Source organism: Corapipo altera, unplaced genomic scaffold (assembly GCF_003945725.1).
Source record: "Corapipo altera isolate COAL_440 unplaced genomic scaffold, ASM394572v1 61411, whole genome shotgun sequence".
Lineage (NCBI taxonomy): Eukaryota > Metazoa > Chordata > Aves > Passeriformes > Pipridae > Corapipo > Corapipo altera.
In genome coordinates, this window is record NW_020884875.1 from 28406332 (window position 1) to 28420752 (window position 14421).

The 14421-nt window shown below is 41.7% G+C and overlaps 2 long non-coding RNA genes across 2 annotated transcripts; one reads left to right on the top strand and one right to left on the bottom strand.

The window, feature by feature from the left end:
- Nucleotides 1-739: 739 nt before the first annotated feature.
- LOC113943473 lies at nt 740-11007 on the top strand. Its single transcript, XR_003526336.1, has 3 exons — nt 740-753; nt 2019-2089; nt 10993-11007. It is a non-coding gene; the product is annotated as an uncharacterized LOC113943473 (long non-coding RNA).
- Nucleotides 5086-6950, bottom strand: LOC113943472. Its single transcript, XR_003526335.1, has 3 exons — nt 6815-6950; nt 6486-6666; nt 5086-5222 (listed from the first exon to the last, which is right to left on the bottom strand). It is a non-coding gene; the product is annotated as an uncharacterized LOC113943472 (long non-coding RNA).
- Nucleotides 11008-14421: the final 3414 nt, after the last annotated feature.

Consider the following 14421-nt stretch of genomic DNA (forward strand, 5'->3'; position numbering starts at 1 on the left):
ATCAGTTTCTAACAGTGCCTAAGGTACTTGGTTTCCAAAAGGGTTACTGCCAAGCCATTCAGACTTTTCATGTAGAAGTGTTTGGATCTCCAAGAGTCAGATGAGCTGTATGTAGAAGAGTCTGTATATAGAAGAGTCTGTATATAGAAGATTGTGTTCCTCTGTGTAGCTATACCATTTATCATAACAAGCTCTACAGGAACAGTGGGACCAGCAGCTAATACTGCCTCAAATCCAGATGAAGATCTTGGTGGACTTGTTTCAGTTTTGCATCAGCCAAACTGACATAGCATTTCTGCACCAGCCAAAGTACTCTGGGTGAGGTCCAAACACAACACGTGCATATTTAAAGATTGTTCTTCAGAATGCTGCTGAGTCAGTTGTTTGTACCTTAAAAATCACAGGCCTGCCATGAGAAAGGGCAAACCTGGACCGTCTTGTCCAAACTCTGGGTCCTGCTGTCACCAAGCCTAGGACACCTACACTGCTAATATGCACTTGCATCACCTAGGCAGAGAGGAAGACTAAGATGTGGGCAGGGTAATAAGGGGTTTTGAACAGGAGTGAATGCATGGACACGCTGCATCTTACATGGATTTCTTGGCAAATAGATGCTGACAGCCTGGGCCCACACTTACTTCTGCAGAAATGTGTAACACCTGCTACAGTGGTGAAGACATTTCTGGTGTCTTTGTGTCGAGGCTCATGAATACACATTCTGTTTTATCTGCACAGGATCCAGAGTGCAGCTTGGTGAGGCATCTTCCTTGTGGGCTTGGGCTAGGTCACAGCTGAGTGTAACAAACTGGCAGAAGGTCTGGGCCTTATGTGTTGGAAATATAGTCAGGATGCTTCTGCTGCACCTCAGCAGATTAGAGGGGGAGGGAGGATTGGAATTTGCATGCTGTGTGAGACACCAGCATGTTATGCACAGGGAGGGCAGGGTAGAGTTGTGCTGTTCAAAACTTCTGTCAGGGAAACATGGGAAAGAGGGAAGGACTCTTGCATTAGGGGGGTTAGACTGCTGATGTTAAAAGATGGTGTGTGTATGACTCTTTGAGTCACCTTGTGCTTGACTTTTTGAGCTAAGCTGCTCACTGCATTGCAAACTCTGCTATTTTAGCCTGGCCATAAAGTATAATTTGATTAGTCTGTTTCTCCCTAAAGATGAATCAGTCTCACTTGCACACCCCCTATACAGGACTGCTTACAAGTCAAAATGTATGTAGCCATCAGTTAAGCAAAGGGAGTGCAAAGAGAAGGTCAGCAGCAAATCCTACTATCACTAAATTTGCCTAAAAAGGACTATAACTTTTAGCATTTAGCATATTTTTTTTAGTTGTTTCTATTGGTTGCAAATGTGAGAAAAAATATTCTGTGCAGTGTTGAGTGTAATCAATTATTGCTAAGCCAAAGCTTCTATTATTGGAAAAACAGAGAGTAAGGTCTGGAATTTTGTGCCAAAGGCAAGGTGTCAATGCATATGAAATCCAGTGCCAAGCCCAGGACAGAAGCAGATCCTACTTTCCTAAACCTATAGTGTGGATTATTTCATCATTCCTAAGGTATGTATCTGCAGAAGAAGCAGGAAAGATATTACTTTGGAGGCATTTTTCATTAAAGGCTTTGATAGCTAGGATTAGACTCTGATTTGGTTATACATAAGGAATTAACACCATCCTCTATAACTAGAACAATTTGAAAAAAATTTTCTGCAGACCCCTGGGACTGTGTTGGCAGCTGGAGAATGTTGTAGCAACTTAGCCTGGAAAACGTGGAAGGAGGTGAGTCACCATAACCAACTTAGCATCAGATAGGATGAGATAAATTTCCTCAGTTGTTCATGGTCAGAAGGAAATATCACTTGTAGCTGCTACACCTGGTAGTCAAGTGCCAGTAATGATTCTGGAGGAAGCTTAAGGCATGACCTGCAATATCAGTCTGATTATAGAGGTTTAGAAAGCAGCTGCATGAATATTTAAACTGATGGATTAACACAGTTTCTATGTATGTTTAAGGAACTGAATCAAGGCCCAGAGCTTGCAAGTGCTACTGGGAAAAGAAGGATTTCCATACCATTTTACCCCAGGTAATAAGACACAGCTGAGATGTGTTTTGCAAAGCACTTGTTGCTGCCTTCCCAGGAAAATATGAAACCTAATCTATTGCTGTCAATTTGGGTGTACAGGACAGATATAAAGACAGAACACAAAGTTAACCACATGACTTCCCATTTGCCATTCATTCTCCAAGACCCAGTGTTGGTTTGTACCTAGCAAAATAGAGTAACTTTCAGGAATGTTACAGTAAGAAGTACTTCCACAGTTGTGATTTAGCTCTTTGCAGTTATCCTATTTGTTACTTTCATAGCTAGAAAAGTGCTGTAGGAATTCCCATGGCCACCAAAGAAAAGCATATCAGGTGAGAAATTCTAGCTTGTTTTATACATTCTTCTTCAGCAAGGATATTTAGTTATTTAAACATTCCAGTCTTCTGTGCTGGTGCAGCAGTTTCACAGTTCCCTTATGGGACCCACCTTTCTGCTTTAAATTACTCGCTGCAGGGAAGAGTGCTACATCACTCATGGGAAATGCCATCTGTGGCACCTGGTGAGCCAGGGGTTGCATGGAAGAAGAGCAAATGGATGGGGTGCCTGTTGTTACTGGCCAGATAAAGACAATGGTCCCAGGGCCTCTCTCTGCCATCAGTTCAACCATGGTTCAAAATCCAACAAAATTCAGCTGTGCAGTGTGGATGTGATCTCTGAATTTCCTGTGGCTTTACCTGTGAATACGAAATACCACATTAGAGAGAACAGAGGTGCAACTGCTTTATGTTTTTCTTCATGGTGTTATTGACTTTAAGCAATCTTTCACATTCCACCAGTGAGCTCAGGAACAGACTTTGTAAGCCCAAAGGGATCTCACTAAACTCAGGTTTGACATTCATATGTAGCCGTGTAAAGCCCAATACCACTTCAGTAAGCAGTAAGGGGAACATTCTGCTTCTTTTAGTGTTCATTGTGCTCCATTTTTTCATTCCCAGAAGTGAAGCTGATTTCTGTAACAGTGCTGGAAACCACTTCTTTTCAGCAAATAGTTATCATCTTCATCTCTGATCCACATTGTTTTTAGGATGTGGCTTCAGTGATATCTCTAAAAGAAAAGTTTTCTCCAATAAAGAAACATGACCTTTGGCAGCAATTTTCTATAAGCTACTAATAGAGACTGCTGCTGACTGTTCACTTTGACTAGTAAGTGAAGTAATAATGCAAATTGTTTCTATTATTAGAAGAATTAGTTTCAAAATCTGATAGAAAAAACCTCCTTTAATCCACTATCAATCTGGAGCCACAACTCCTTGTTACACATCTACATAGTGACTGCCACAGCAGGCACATGACTTGGGTGTGGTTTTGAATAACAGATAGAAGTGAATGAAGACTACCTTCCCGAACAGGTCTTTAGAGTCTTGTGGATCCATGCATACACAGTAAGCATGAAGCTTATGGTTCTTTTACAGTGGTTAGACCTACAAGGACCATTTACGCCGCTACAACCTTATTCTTAATATCCAACAGGTCCAGAGCCACATTTTGCATAAGCTGAAGCCAATTTCCTGTTGTAACTTGGAGGAACTGTCCTGCAGACCTAGTCTGAGTCCTACTCAAGGGCTTACATTTCTCTGCCTATCCTTTTACTCCTGTTATCTGCCCACAACACTACATGTTTATCCAGCTGAGGTTAACCTCAGAAAGTAAAGTGTGCAAACAATGCTAATGACAATTTTGGGAAGCAGTAACGTCATGCAAATATAGTCATTTCTGATGGGACAAAAAGGTGTTTGTATCTTCTTTCTACAACTTCCACTTTTAAAACTTATCTGCCAAGTAAATTCAATTGTCTTTTTCAAATCTAGAAAATGTAATGAAGTATGGAAAGCTTGTAGTGTAAGTGATTTAGGACTAAGAAATTCAGCTGGAATTGCTCATTGGAAACATTGTCCAAGAGCACTCACTCTCTGTGTGACTGTGTGACTTCTGCCTTCTCTGCTGATAGAAGTGTTTCCTGTATCTGCCCAGCAGAAGACTCCCTACTGTGGACCAGAGGGTGCTTCCCAACACTTAAAAATCCCAACAGGAGACATACTATATCATATTTGTAATTCAGGCAGGGCCTCCATTAGCATGACCAACAACAGGGATTTCTTGAGTGCTCTGCTGACATCACGCAGGGTGTGGTGCAAGGTTATTAAACTGCCTCTGCCACTTAGTTTTCATCTGACACATGCTTAATTGTGAGGATGTCCTTCCTCCTATTAGTGTTTGAATCAGTCCCACTGTTGATGAGAGATGTTGTCCAAATCATGTTATATAGTAAAAAGTATTTAAAGCCACAGCCATAATATTATGGTAGACACAAGTTCAGATGACATGTTGACATGTTCTCTCCTCACATTTCCCATCATTAGCCATGGATGGCACTGTCTTATTGCTGATGGGCAGAGATGCAGTAGTTGACATGGGACGGTGGCCTGGACACCACTGTGGAGAAAGGAGGGCTGCAGCATAGCTATAAGTGAGAGAGGGACTTTATTCAATGTTCTCTGTCATCTCCTGCTATTTCTGTTAATTAAATGAAAGGAGATTGGTGATGAAGGTAGAATGGGAATGTGAAAAAGAAGGAAATGTGTGAAACGAGTGGCTTCTTGACCTTGTTTAATGGTTGGGGATGTTATACACTAGTAACTGTTGATCAAAGGTGCAGTGTTCAGATACCAAAGACTGAAATTAGAGTCTCGGGTCAAAAAAATGTTGATGTTCTTGCACAAGGAACAAATTTCATAAGCTATGTGGCTTTGCTATATCATAAATAGCTATAGTCCTTCCTTTCAGCTTTTAGTCCATCAGGGCACCAAATTGCAGTAACAGTTTCAAATCAGGGAAGCTCCTCCTAACCTCTGCTCCCTGAAGCCTACTTGTGAGTGCCAACTCCAAGGAGCCAGGTAAATAAAGCACCTTGGTGAGTGGGAATGGAATAATTAAGTGTTAAAATAACCAGACTGGAAAACACTTTGATGGCATTCACCTTTGCAAAACATCTACACTGTAGGGAGCAGAGGCAGTTTTAAATGGCAGCTGGAGGCAATGACAAGTTCTCTTTATTACTCCCCATGATGCAGACGGGGTCCTGAGAGAGGAAGGCCCTGGTTCATCCACAGTCCTGGTAAACAAGGCACATGGAAAATAAGATAAACCATTCTTTCTAAAGCCAACCCATGTTCTGGTATGGGTTCCTGGAGAGCTCTGTACCTCCTGTTCTGTCAGAGTCCCTTTACATTAATTCCAAGAGGGAGTGTAATTCTCCCTACAGCTTAGTAAGTGCTGTGTTCAGCTTTATCTAAGCTCTCTTTTAAAAGAAGCACTGTTAGAGGTTAGTGGGAAACGGTAAACAAAAATAAGCATGCAGCAGCTAACGTAATTACATGTTTCGGGCAGAGAGGAGCAGGTGCTTTTCTGGATGATAGCCACAGTTCAAAGCCTTAGTCCATCTGTTTTGTTGGGAGACTGCTGGCAGCTGATCAACAAATCTGACCAATGCTGACAACTCTTATTTGGAGAGTAGCTGGCATGTGAGAGTGCATTTATGTTTGTAACTACAGTCAGGACAGCTAACAGGGTTAGGTACTCAATTGCAGCAACTTCTGCGTTTTTTATGTTTTGCTTTTTCTATTTTTTATTTTTACTTTAGTCCAGAATATTTTGGCAAAAATGGAAAGAGATAAACAGAAATTATATATGTGTATGTAAGTGTAGGTGTATGTGATTCTGGCTGGTGTGAACCTCTGCTTGGCTTGACACAGAAGAGTCTTTAACCAAATTCTGCCATATCTCAGGTTAGCGCTCTAGTCTCAACACTAAGTTTTGATGGTTCATTTTTCCCAAGTATTTTTCACTAATTTAAAGCTGTGTAGCACTAAAAGGGGGGAGACCTGTCCTCTCCACCTTTGCTTTGCAGACTTTTGGGCTCACACTAGTACCTGGCATGTTCAGCCAGTTCAGCTCACTAATCCAGAAAGAACCTGTCACTTGGCTTTGAAGGCTTTGTCTGCAGCCCAATCAGCTTGCTTCCACAGCTTAGAGAAGAAATGAGAAGTGACAGGAGAGGGAAGGGCCAGAATGTCTTTTTTCAGCAGTAATGCTGGTTCAAAACAGCTAAACTGCTTCGTAAACCACACACATAAATAGTTTCAAACTCTGTAAATGTTTGAGTTCAATATTTGTTTTAGCTAAAAACATTTCCGTAAGCTCTGGTAAAACTCTGTCTAGGTGTCAGTGGCCCTTAGCAGGAACTAAAACAGTTCTCTACCTGCTTATAGGGAAACAGCAGCTATCCCAAACCCAAAAACACTGGCAAATGTGAGCTGGGAGAGCCTGTACCCTGGGGAATGTTTAACCAGGAAGGCAAGCCCTGAGCACCAAGTACCTCTGCTCTGCTGTGGAGGAAAGGGCAGCATGACAAATGCACCACTGTGGTATTGACCTCTCCTGACTCAGGACCCTCTCTCTTCAGTACTGGGTTACTCCAGTTAGCAAATGGAGGAATGACATCCATTGGTCTTTCCTTCTCTTCTCAAGCTCCCTGGATACAGCTAATTCTGGTCCATCTGGTGATAATACAGCGTTAGTACTGAAGCAAGGAAAAGGAAGTTTGCTGTCCTCCTGCCTGTGCCACAGGATTCCTGTGGCACTGCTAAAGTCACAGAATCCATCCTTGACTCAGCCCTCTGGTGTGCAGGCAGATAATAGTCCTACCCTGCCTGTGAGGGTTGGGCCGCAGCTCAGCACAGGGAGTGTTTCTAAAACTGGTTCAAGTCTCAGTGCTGCAGGAGCTCTCATCCTTCAAGCAACCATTACTTTTGCTAAACTCCTGAGAGCTGTACAGGGTCTGATGTGTTCCTGCAGCACTATGACAGATGTGGACCATACCACCTCGCCTCAACAGGACCTAGGCTTTACATACTGCAACAAAACAAGCACTGGGAGGAGAGAGGCTAGCTGGAAATGAGGATGGAAAAGCACAGAACATGAAGAAGAAATATGGTATTACTCACCATTAAACATTTTTGAGCAAAACTCATCTGTGTGTCATCTGACCCCTTTCATCTCTTTCATTGTACTCACTGGATATTTTTAGTCTATTGGCGTTTGGACTTGTTGCTTTCCTTTCAGTTTGAAAAGAAGGGGAAAAAAATCCCTGATTTTACAGATATGCAGCAGCTGCTGCAAATGTTGCTTCCTAAACCAACATAATAAGCAAATTTAATTTAAATTCAAAGTTCTGTTACAAAGCAAGTCTCAGTTTTCCATTTCTTGCACACCAAATACCACTGGTGGTTTCAAGACCTGAATCTAGATCACTATGACTGGGAAAGCATTAAAAAAACAAGCCAACAAATCATACTGTTTCTGTAAGTGAATCAGAAAGCATTTTCCCTAGTATTTTAACAAATCCTACGAATTTAAAGGATTCTCTGTAATCCTGCATATGAAGAACAGTCTTCATTTAATCTGCTCACTCTGCACCCTCAAAGCAGCAGAATTGCCATGCTGTGGCTGACACATGGCCCAGGTTGTTTGCAGGGGCCATTCTCCAGGGCAAGCCTTCCCAAGAAGGCACGTTTGCATTGACTTAGAAGAGAGAAAATCAGCTTTATTGTCTGAAATGGAAAGGAAAAGAAACAAAAATTCCTCCGAGTGGAAAATTAAAGACAGGTGAGAAGGGCAAAACATGAGTGAGCAAATTTCCCAAAATAAACAGTTCTTCCAGGTTTTTGGATAGGCATTTGTGTATTTGAACAACTGTTTTATTCTTATTTCCCCTCTCCCCCCTAAGTGTTTGAAGGTGTTTTCTTTAAACTGTTCCAAACTAACTCTAGTAGTTAAGTACTGGGAAAAACCAAAAGAACATGTGTAGTGCTAAGCAGAGGAGTCTTCCAACCAGTCTGTTTGAAGACTCTTCCCTGCACTTTCAAGTATTTTTTGCCCTTGTAGGAAAAAAACACTGAGTACCTTTGAGGACTGAACTGAGAAGTCTGAATGTTGAAGATTTTGTTGGAAGCAAAGATCTTCTCAGAGGAAATAATCTGTAGACACTTTCTTTCCTGATCTCATTTTCTTCTGCTAACATGGCCAGTAAGCCAGGCATTTTCACTGGTTAGGTATTAGTGATATTATTAGGGCAGGAGTGGGAGTGCAGTCCCATATTCTGAACCCTAGTTTCTGTAAAGTAACAGGAACCTGACTTTTTGATTCCCCAAGGAGAGCTGTTTTTGCAGTGTTACCACATGCAGCTCCCACTGGTAGCTACTGGAATTTGATGAGTTTCTAAAGGCTCCCTTCCAACATCATCAACAACCAGGCATACAAAGCAGTGACCACCTCTGACCTCTTCCTGGCTGTAGCGGTTTGTTTATCAGTAGTGCTGAGAGAATAACATGCATGTCTGTCTGCAAGGATTCCTGTAAGGAGGCTGCTAGTAGCTGCCTGGAGCCTACAGACAGAGACAGATGTTGTCGCCCGACAATCTAGCAGATAAGACAGTTCAGCCTTGTCATCAAGGAAGAGTGGAAGGCAGCATAAGGGACCTTCTGAGGGCATCCTCAGAGCTCTAATGTGGTCAGATATATGCCAGCTGAGTTTCTTGTAATTGCAATGGTCACATAAAAAAGAAGAGGAAGTGCAAGTGCATACAGAGAGAGAAACAACTGTGTGAACCCTTGTCCGCTGAGAGTCAGTTACAAGCAACTGGCAGTGGAAAGATGCTTCCAGACACCCCTTACACAAGTCCTATTTTAAGTTAATGCAGAACCAGAGCCAAGAGCGGCTTTAATGCTTGCTTTCTCATCATTAAATGTTAGAATAGAATTTGCTGCTGCTTCTATCCTAAAAGCCATCCACACTAAAACTGCAGGTGCTGCACTTTGGAATGAATCATAGCGTAAATATTGCCACAGTCACTGCTCGTCACAAACAGGTTTATTTCAAAATGACCATTGCAACATTCATCCTTTGTTTGGCTGTTTTACAATTCTTCCTCGACTCTTGTCAGCACACTTGCTGTTTGGAGGTAAGATGGTCTTGTTTTGTCCCCTGTCACTCTTGGAGGTACAATCTGTACAAGTCACCCAAGAAAGGAGGTGAGGGCTCTTTCACACAGTTATTTTTTTTCTCAATATATCCAGATATCTATTACATCCAGTTTCCTGCACAACCTGCATGTGATGCATTCTGGTAAAATAAGGGGAGATGTCTGGTGCTGGGAGACACTGGAGTGCACTGCTTCACTGACTTAAGTCTCTGCCTGGGGACACGGTATTGCACAATCACCAACCTGTATAGCACAACTCTGACCCCCAACTTCTCCCCTCACTGACCTCCTGTCAGTCTGCACAGGGGCTTCTGTAGAGATACAAAGGGTATTGCAACAGGAGGGGTACATCTCATTAGAGGACCTTCAGCCATCCCACTGTCCCTTTGCAACACTGTGCCTTCAGGCTATCTGTCAGCCAGGGTAAGAATCCAGTAAACAAGAGCGCAAATTGAAAAACAACGTTGTGACCTATTTAATGGGGAAAAGACTATGTGGACCCAAGCTACTGGCAAAACTTGTTTCATTGCTGTAGCTGCTAGCCAAGTAAGTCATGCGTGGACACATGCATTTGAAGTCACCGTGCTAGTGGGGCTCCTGCTTCTCACATTTAAACCTCTCTGGAAATGCACGGTTGGACGGAAATTTATCTAGGCACATGCTACTTCTGCTACAGCAACAAGAGTCTGAGAGTTGTGTCATCTTTCAAAGGGAAAGCATAATGCCTTTCTTGGTCAAGCACTGAGTGCCACATTGATATGGTTTGAAGCTGGCTCCCTGCCAAGTCTCCAAACCTCACCACAAGAAGTCCCCCCCCCAAAAAACCTCAGGGAGAAGAGGGAGAAAACAACCAAGAAAACCAAAATGAGAGAGACAGCTAAAGCAATATATATAAATATATTTACACTTATATTACAGTTATATACAATTGAAATATATATACAATTTCACAAGGGAAAGGGAAGGGGGAAGGGAAAAGGAACAAAACCAAAATAAAATATATATATATATATATCCTGATTAGTAGCCCAATATCTAGCAACTAAAAGAACTGGCAAAAAAACCTATCTTACTACTCTCCTTGGGACAACGGAGAGTCACGCTGGAACGATCGCCAGCAACCTCCACCTCCCAAGGTCGACAAGGCCTTACCAGGCCTCGCTCCCCAACACAGCAGACTCAACAGCAGGGAACCTGCACCTCCAAGCCACCAGAAGGAAAGAGAGCGAAGGCCTCTCCTCCTTTCTTCTTATAGTCTTGCTTACGTAAAAATCGTAGGGAATACTGGGTAAATCTGGGCCCTTCCTTGGTTACAAACTGGTCACCAAGGAAGGCCTAGACCAAACTACCACACATGTCCATCCATATTTGTGGTGCGTGAATTTAACCCTTTCTGACCAGACTCCATAATGAAGGCGGCTCTACAGAGACTGTCCTCCACAACATTTTCTGCCTCATGTTTTCAGTTACCTCCTCCATGTAGATAGGTAGCTGGACAACAATTTGAAAAGAAGGAAAACAAAAGTTTTCAGGTATGTTTAGAGCATAGGAAATGACTTTTTAGTCAAAAGGAGAGTGGGATGTGGAAAAAACCAAACACATCTATTCCAGTCTGAGGAAACTCAGAAGAAATCAAGTTATTCCAGTGACAAAAGAAAACTCTACAGAGACTGTAGGACAAGCAAGCATACAAAGCAAATTTTTCACTGTCTTCAGAACTGGGACGGCTGGACGTTCCTGCCAGTGGCACCTACAGAAATGGGAAAGTGCTCTATTTTTAAAATGTGTATTAAATAATGGATTCCTCATGCAGTATGTTGACCTTTAGTGATGATTCTTTCAGAATCTGTCAGACTACAGTAAAGACACAGAGGTAGCTGTGGGATCTTCTGCAAGCAAATGAGAAAACCAGCTGTGGAGACAGGTGTCCAACATGGATGGCAGAAAAAGTAGTGGAAGGGCAGAACCAATGAATTTTCATTATTGTTGGAACTCTGTTTTGTCTCCTGTTCATTCTTTCCTCTCCATATCTCTTCCCAACCCCACTGAGCAAAAGAGAGCTGCTCCAGTCTGGAGCTGTAGATGCTCAAATGGGGGAACACTGCAGTGTAGATGCCAAGCACATTTTGTGGCAGTTCTGGTCTCCCTGGTTTTTCTCCAGCAGAGGCTCTGGTTTGGTTTTCTTCTCTCCTATCAAACTGCTGCCTTCCAGGCAAGTTGGAGACTTCTCCCTTTCACACCTGACTTGCAATGGCCAATGTCCTCAAAAGATATAGGAGGAAAATAGACACATGGATGATATGACACATGCCCTAGGTGTCATATTCTTCAGGGAAGAAAAACAAAGAGAAGATACTGATAGTCTGACTAAGGAGTGGGACAGGGCAAGTGTAAATCTCACCATTTATTTTGCATTGCCTACCTAGCAAAACTTTTACTTCCACACTTTTATCTCAGCCTATGAAAGGATGCACAATAACATTGTGTATGCTTCACTATGATTCATGTGAAATTTGAGTATATTCCAATTTCCATAACAGCAATATGGAAAAAACTAGTTCTGCTGAATTTCTGCTCGCACTCCCTGTTTATTAAAAGTCCCTGCTTTGTGGCACACTCAGCAATTTAGTGAGAAAACACTGGGGTTAACTTCAAAAACCTGTTTGAGAAATGTGAGGTAACCCTGGTGGTTCCCAGAACCAGTGGGAGGGAGGAACAAAGTGGAAACACAGAGGAAAACAACAGGCAACAGGCACATGAATTATGCAGATACACAACTGCAAGTACATAACTGAAGGAAAGGATAAGGTTGTCCAGAGACTTGAGGATAAAACTGTTCCTGTATGATATATCTCACCTGCTTAGCATTCATAGAGCCACAGCCCGACTATCTGCAGTCTTATCAGAAAAAAAAACAAACCCACTGCACTCTGCAGCTGAGTTTCCGTGAATGTACCTTTGCTCTAGTATGTGAGAACAAATAACCAGCATCCTCTTGAATTCCTCTGCTTGAGGAGGAGAACAGCAACAAGTCAGACAAGACCTCATTGGGTCATAGACTGTTTCTTTCTCCTCTGAGCCTGTAGTGAATTCAAGATGCAGAAACTACATCTGAGTGAATGAATTACAAAGCCAGCTGATGAATTCTTGTTGTCTTTCGAGTGTTTTGCATAAAACAAATGGTTCAGGGCCTTTTCAAAGAATGTACTAACAATTTATCTTAAAAAAAGGGGGGGAAAAAAGTCAACTTGAGAACTGGCTTTTATCTTCTGCCCCTAAAGTTTAGGCAGTGCTGCAGTGACACATATGCTGATTTGTCAGCCCAAGGAATTTGTCTCCGCAACCAGGCTTTAGCTAGGAAAATATGTAGAAAATACTCCTGACAGCTGTGTGAGGGTTTTATGGAGACGCTAGTCCTGAATTATTTTCAGGACTGATCCCCTACTCTCTCACAGGACTTAATTAACAAAGCATCGTTAGTTAACGTTGGTGGAAGAGGAAGGTATTCAATCAGTGCAAAGCATTACCTTTTCTAGTGATACCATTACAATGAGGTATTTTATTATCTCCTTTTTATTTTGTTTTGATTATCTTCAATCAAGAGCTAGCTGAAAACATACAATGTGCATTAACACAATATCTAGGGTGGCTGCTGACATCTGCTTTTCTCGAAAGCTAGTGATAAGGTAATGACACTTAATGAAATCAAATTTTATAGAGTGAATGGTCGTGCTGGAAAAGCTTGTGGACAGGAAAGAGGAAGAGATTATTTCTGCTCCTTTTTGCTTTGAAGAATTTGAGGCATAAAAGTGCATTATAAAGGCCTATGAACTGACTTGATGGGTGGAAAAGTTAGGGAAAATGTTAAAAAATCCCATATATTCTGCTTAAGCCAACTGTCAGTCACTTCCGGCAACTCTGCCTTTGTCTTCATTTTCACCCTGCATGAGGAGCCATCAGCACACAACCTTTGTCATATGAGAAAAGGTTAAGAGTAAGACCACTGGCGGCAGAGGAGACTGTGGCTGAGGAAATGGACTTTCACCTCAATGAGGTTACCACGGGAGGAGCAAACAACCTTGGTGGCACTGGATTTGACAGGATCATCAGCAAGGCACAAAATTTGCCCCAAGTCCAGGTTAAAAGGGCATGCTACAGCCAGAACTAAAACATGCAGAGATCCATGCTAGCCATTCTGCTATCATTTAAAAACATGTTTGTATCAATTCCAGTTTGCAAAGCTAATATGAAAAGCCAGACAGTTATCTGAGTCAGAATTTTCTAAACTGATTTAATGTTTCCAGTCCCCTTCAGACAAACAAGGCAACCAAAGACTTGAATACTGGGCAATCAGCAATGTTTTACATGTAGTTTTTAACTGTAGCCAAATACAGAAAGAAGTATGGGCCAGTCCCAGCTGGATTTTGCCACTTCTGCTTGGCTTGTCTTTCAGTGAGAAGTAGAGGAGGAGAAAACAAATTTCTCTATGGTATTGGGAATCTTACAAGCCAGCTCAACCAAGTCTAATCCAGTATTTGATTAGAGAATTCTGTAGTTTTAGTTTTAACTTCTGCTTCAAGGGGAGAAATTTTTAATACTATTATGAAGGACCATTTTAATTTAAACGATCACAGTATACTAAATGCAGAACATCACTAAAGTATATTTTTCCATTAATAATTTACTATTCTTTCTAGGCATTTTGATTTAAAATCTGTGAATGGTTTAGGACAGTACAAATTCAGTCTATCAAAGAACAGATGAAACAATGTGTGTGAACTTATATTTGAGTTATGGATATATTATTTCATTAAACAATTCCTGGTAACACAAAAAACCCCCACACTACAAAGCCAATTCCAAAAATACTCTTCTTCCAGGAAAAATGAATAATTATAAAAAATATTTTAATATTTACATTGATATTTGCCACTGTACATATAGTCAAAATAGTCACAAAATAAGGTCTTATAGGTAAACTCTAGACTTCTAGTGTGTTGATTCTTTTGTATGTTTCTTCCTTTCTTCCTCCTTTTCTTTCTTTCTCTCTGTCTTCATCATAGTATTTGGAGATTAACATTTTGCGGACAGACTGTGAATGTACCTAGTTCCAGATCCAAGTACTAGGACTGAGGGCCACTGAAAATTTGCATTGAAACATGCAGCAAGGAAAGCCTCTGTCAGCCGACATTGGTAGCTAGAGCAGACTGTGTTCACCCTGGCAAACTAATTCTCCTAGTGCATTCTCCTGACACATCTGCCAGCAGTTCCT